Consider the following 6523-nt stretch of genomic DNA (forward strand, 5'->3'; position numbering starts at 1 on the left):
TGTGTGTGTGTGTGTGTGTGTGTGTGTGTGTGTGTGTGTGTGTGTGTTTTGTTTTGAGTAACCTGGAGTGGTCTCAAGCTGTACAAGTGATTGAAGCTGATCTCCAATTTGGGATTTTCCTGCCTCCATCTTCCAAGTGCCAGGATTACAAGTGTGTCCTTCCATCATGTCCTGTTGGCTCTCTGAACTTCCGCCAGCTTGTGAGCTGCCATCTTGGCACTTGGTCCTGACATCACAGACTGTCTATGGCTTGAAGCAGAGCTCTCAGCTTACGAGGTCAGCAAGTGCACCTTAGGGTCATCACATGCTTCTTGGTCACCATCCAGGATGGATAGAGCCAGATGGGACAGGATGGCTTTGAATCTGTCAGGGTCTGAGGTTTCCTGACACCTGCTAAATGGCTCTGGCCCCTGTCTACGATCTTGGAGTTTTGACTTCTTCATCAGAAAGTCAAAGTGCTTTCCTTTCCATAATTTTGTGAGGTTCAATGAGATTGTACAGGTGGATATGTCTCGCCTACAGCCTGGCTGTGTACAGTGGCGCTCACCAAACACCAGGCCCCTTCCCTCTGGCTTTGCAATGAGCTTTCCTTATTCATGGAAACCTGTGTTCACTATGTGTCTCTTACACATCTGCATAGACATATGGGCAAGGATGGACCTCACCACCAGCACCTTCTTAGGCCTGTTCATCAGCTTGAGTTCTTGTTCTCAGGATCAGTAGGGATCCCATGTCTATTTACTCTCAAGCCTTGGCCTCTCTCTCTAACATAGCACTGAAAGTAGTTATTCAGTAAAAGAAATCCCCAGAGAGTCTGCGAGTCCCTGCTTTGAAAGCATTTCCTTCCCGCCATCAGCCAGGAGGTTCTTACCACCCTTGTTACTAGGACAACTCGCCTGCCTCACAGCTGCTATGGAAGAGATAGGCAGAGTGGATTATCAGGCCAAAGGAGGCTCCTGATGACAGTTCTCACCCACCCCAGAGGCAAAAGATTCTTGCCCCCTTAACCCTGTCTGTGCCATGTCCTCAGGCCAGGGTAGGTTCTGGGCTCCATACGATCTGGAGTCAGGCACCAGGAAGTGGATACTGTAGCATCGAGGGGCTCTGTTGGCATAATGAACCCTCTCCTGCCCTTAACAAGTACAAGAAAGCCCCACGTATACACTGAGAGAGTGTGCTCTGTGGTTATGCCCCTGCAGTCTCCACTCTGAGAGTCCATTGGTCCCATCCCAAGCCCAAATCATCCCTTCTTCCTCACCAGCATCCTTCAGAACTAGGGCTCTGTCTCTTTGTCCACTGCCTTTTCTAGGCTACTTTAGTAGTTTTTCCTGGCTAGTCATTGTTTTTGAACAATCTAGACCAATTGGTCAAGTTAGACCCCGCTGAGCCCTATTATGGGACTCAGGCCTAAAACACATGAGCTTCAAGTCTGGGGCTCTGGGTTCAAGTCCTGGTTGAGAGCAAGCACATACTCACTGCGTCTTTGTGTAAGCCTCTTCCATGTGGCTCAGGTTCTTTAGTCTACTAATCGAGGGCAGTAATAGTCTATTTTCCCAGCATTAACTAGAGATTAAAGGAGTAAAACATTTCATCAGAGCCGGAGTGGTAATGCACTCCTTTGATCCCAGCACTTGATGGGACAAAGGCAGGTAGATCTCTGAATTTGAGGCCAGCCTGGTCCAGAACAGCCAGAGATACACAAAGAAACCTTGTCTTGAGAACCCAAAAAGACAAACAGTTTTTAGGTTCTTTTTTTTATATATAGTTGTTTTAAAAATTAAGTTTTTTGAGCTGGGTGTGGTGATGCATAGCTTTAATCCCAGTACTTGGGAGGCAGAGGTGGGCAGATCTCTGTGATTGGTCTGGTCTACATAGCAAGTTCTAGGCCAGCCAGAGTGACAATGAAACCCACTTCAAAAAAAAAAAACAAAAACAAAACAAAACAAACAAACAAACAAACAACCTTGTTTTGAGGGTCTGGATTGATGGCTCAACAGTTAAGAGCACTGACTACTCTTCCAGAGGTCCTGAATTCAATTCCCAACAACCACATGGTGGCTCACAACCATCTGTAATGGGATCTGATGCCCTCTTCTCCTGTGTCTGAAGACAGTGACAATGTACTCACATATATAAAACAAATATATCTTTAAAAAATTGTTTTGAGCCAGGCGGTGGTGGTGCACGCCTTTAATCCCAGCACTTGGGAGGCAGAGGCAGGCCGACTTCTGAGTTCGAGGCCAGCCTGGTCTACAGAGTGAGTTCCAGGACAGCCAGGGCTACACAGAGAAACCCTGTCTCCAAAAAAAAAAAAAAAAAAAAAAACAAAAAAATAAAAAAATAATAAAAACAAAATTTTTTTGAGCTCTCTTGGTCTTGCTTTCCTGCTCTCTCTTGATCTCTCTGTCCCCTCACCCTTTCCTCCCCTTCCCTTCTACACTCTCCACATGCTCATGGCCAGCCTCTACTTCTCTCTCTCTCTCTCTCCCTCTCTCTCCCTTTGCCTCTACTACCCTCTTAATTCCCTTCCCCATGCCCTATCACTCTTTGCCTTAGTCCCCTGAGCCAGGGTCTCTCATATAACTGGGAGCTAAGCTGAAGACCAACAAGCCCCTGTAATCCCCCTTTTATACCAAAGTCCCAATCCTGGGGTCATAGGCATGTGTGGTTACTGGCTTTTTGTTTTGTTTTGTTTTTTGTTTTTTTGTTTTTGTTTTTCGAGACAGGGTTTCTCTGTATAGTCCTGGCTGTCCTGGAACTCACTCTGTAGACCAGGCTGGCCTCGAACTCAGAAATCCGCCTGCCTCTGCCTCTGCCTCCCAAGTGCTGGGTTACTGGATTTTTATATGGGCCCTGGGGATTCAAATTCTCTCACTTATTCTTGCACAGCAGACACTGAGCCACCTTCCCAGCCTCTTCCTTTTCTCTTTTTTCTTTTTCTTTTTTAAGACAAAGTCTCAAGGATGGACTTGAATTTTCTATGTAGCACAGTATGACCTTGAACTCCATCTTGATCATCCTTTCTGCAAAATACGAAGGTTACAGCTGGGCGCCATTAAGCTTGGCTGGCAGATTGTTTATTATTTATTTATGAGACAGGGTTTCTCTGTGTAGCCCTGGCTGTCCTGGAACTCACTTTGTAGACCAGGCTGGCCTCAAACTCAGAAATCCGTCTGCCTCTGCCTCCCGAGTGCTGGGATTAAAGGCGTGCGCCACCACCATCCACCTGGCAGTTCATTTTTTATTTTAATTTTTTTTTTAAAAAGTATTTTCATTTTATGTACATTGGTGTTGTTCATGCATGTATGTCTGTGGAACTGGAGTTACAGACAGTTGTGAACTGCCATGTGGTTGCTGGGAATTGAACCCAGGACCTCTGGAAGAGCAGCCAAGGCTCTTAGCCACTCAGCCATCTCTCTAGTCCTGGGCAGTTTATTTTTTAATTAACATCTTTCGTATTGTTCTACCAGGGATGGGACAGAGCTGGTAAGTGTGTATATGCTAGGCAAGCTTTCTACCACTGAGTTCCTTCTCTTCCTGGTCTTGAATTAGCTTTCTGTTGAAATACACCCTCCATCCACGCAGTGAATGATCCATCCTGAACAAAATGAACACACGCTCAGGTCAGACAGAACGTTCCCAGGAGCTTCCTGTGTTCTCTTCAGTCACTCCTCTTTCCCAAAGGTGACCTCTGTCTTGACCACTGATGCCATAAATTACCTTTGTCTACTTTTTAAGACTTTATGTTATGGAATGATAAAAATGTACTGTCTTTGGCTTCTCTCAGTCAAAATTATATCTGGGAGATTCTTTCAAGTTGTTACATGGAGCAGTAGTTCATTACTACATAGTATTCAATTTCAAAAATACATGTTTACTTTTTTTTTTTTTTTAGTCTTTTGAGACAGGGTTTTTCTGTGCAGCCCTATAGCCTTGGCTGTCCTGGAACTCACTCTGTGGACCAGGAGGCTGGCCTTGAATTAAGGGCTACCTTGCTTTTGCCTCCTGAGTGCAGGGACCTGCTTCTGTTTCCCAAGTGATGGGATTAAAGGTACACACCACCACCACCCAGCTATATTTAGGCATCCTTAATCATAATAATGATATGAATATTTTACACCTATATATATGCGTATTTTTCTTAGGTATGGAATAGTTGGATTATAGGACACACACACACACTCCATCAGTAGATTTGTAAAGTGATTGTGTGGCCTTTCCCCTCTCCCTCTATTTCTGTGTCTCTTTGAGACAGTGTCTCATGTGCTGGCAGCTGGCCTGAACTCCTTATCTTCCTGCTTCCACCTCCCCCAGAGTGCTTGGAATGTTTGTTCCTCTATGTAATTCTTCCTGGCTTTCTGTGGTATGGGGGAGTGAACATGGGGTCTTGTGCATGTTATTCTACCACTGAGCTATGGCCTCAATCCTTCTTCCTGTTTCTGATAGGATGTCATGTGTCCTAGGCTGGCCTTGAACTCCTGATCTTTCTGCCTCTACTTTCCAAATGCTGGGATCTGGGCCTATGCCACCAGAGCTCGCTGGGTTTCCTCTCTCTCCTTAGCTAGGAATTGAACTTTAAGCTGTTTGCGTTCTTGGCAAATGTTCTACCACTAAACTGTCTCTTTAACCTTTCAAATTAAAAGCTTACGCAATGGAACAGCTCTTGAATGATCATTCTTAGATACTGGGTCTGTATCTTAGGAGTTTGACAGCACAGTCTAGATTGGATGTCTCTCATATGGATGCTGCCCAGAGTGAGCTGGATCATCTAGAACTGGTCAGGTAGCTCAGAGCCTATCTTTATTGTATCTCTACTTAAGACTTTGTAATTGGAGTCAGGCAGTGGTGGTGCACGCCTTTAATCCCAGCACTTGGGAGGCAGAGGCAGGTGGATTTCTGAGTTTGAGGCCAGCCTGGTCTACAGAGTGAGTTCCAGGACAGCCAGAGATACACAGAGACACCTTGTCTCAAAAAACAAACAAACAAACAAACAAAACAAAAAACAAAAAAAGACAGCATTACTGCTCTCGTGTGGCTTAAAGACAGGGTATTCCAGGCTGGTCTTGGGGGCACACAGCTGTCATTTTCAGAATTGTGGAGGGAGAAGCAAGAAGATGAGTGGTTCAAGGCCAGCCTTGGCAATATGAGTCCAAGATCATCCTGGACTACTTGAGACTCTGTCTCCAGAAAATAAAACTAAGGAGTCTAGTAAATAAAACAGAAGTTATGTCATTGTATATGACATAGTTTCAGAGTATCTCTGCTGCCATACTCCAGTGACCTCAATAGTAAGATCCACCCGACCAGCTTGATGGGAAGGAGGCATGGACTCTATCTCTAGTTGGAAGGATATCAAAGCCTTGCTGTAAAAAGAACATGTGGGCCAGAGGATATTGTTGCCACTATCTCTGGAAAATGCAATCTACCACATACATTCTCATTTATCTATTGGTCGCTCTGTGTGCTTGCCTGTCACTTGCTTTTATTTTTTTGTATGTAGGATATATATTTATTAACAGTGAAAAAGCATTTATCCAAATATGTCTATCGATTATGTGCATTTGTCTACTGACTTATCATTTAGCTTTATTGGTTAAAAAAAACCCCAATTTTTCTGAATGCTAAGGAAGATTGTTGTTTTAGGAGTTAAATGAAACTTTTTTAAAAGAGCAAAACATTATGCTATTATTTCTCATTTGTAACTTCTCATTTTAGCCCCTCCCTTTTTTTTCTAGGCTAGAATGGTTGGGAATTTAATCTTGTGCCCTGACATGCTAGGTAATCACTCTGTCACTGAACTCTAGTCCTTCCCCATTCCCTTTCATTCATTCCAGACTGGCCTCACCTTAACTATGTAGCTGAGAATTACCTAGAACTACTGATCGTTTTGCTTCTACCGCCCATGTGCTGGGATTGCAGGCCTGCACCATTACTAAAGGCTTATGAATTGCTAGAGGGTTATGAATGCCCAGGGCACCATGCACCTTATTAACTGAACTACGTCTCCAGCTCTCTTTTTCTGAAACAGGGTCTCATTCTGTAGCCTAGGCTGATCTTGGACTTGCATTGATGCTCTTGCTTGTGTCTCCTCAGGCTTCTGATTTCGGGTATGTTTCGTTGCACTAGTAAAGATAGGATGCAGATATAGGTATAATAATTTGGGGGTGTATTTGCCTCATTTTTACGTTGTTTTTAGATGTATGAGTGTTTTGCTTGCATGGATATCTGTGTACCACATGCATGCCTAGTGCCCATGGAGGTGGGAAGACATCCGATTCTCTAGTACTAGAGTTATAGATGTTTTAAAGCCACCATGTAGGTAAATTTAACCCAGTACTGTGCAAGGACAAATGCTCTTAACCACTGAGCCATTCCTCCAGCCCCACCTCCTTTGGGTTTCTTTTGATGACTGTAGTTACTTTAGTGGTCTAATACGTCAACTTATTTCATTCTTGTTTTTAGACAGGGTCTAACTCTGTAGTTGAGTCTGGCTTTGAACTTGTGAAAATCTTCTGGGCTCTTC

The sequence above is a fragment of the Grammomys surdaster genome, unplaced genomic scaffold (assembly GCF_004785775.1).
Source record: "Grammomys surdaster isolate TR1022 unplaced genomic scaffold, NIH_TR_1.0 126278, whole genome shotgun sequence".
NCBI classification, from domain to species: Eukaryota; Metazoa; Chordata; class Mammalia; order Rodentia; family Muridae; genus Grammomys; species Grammomys surdaster.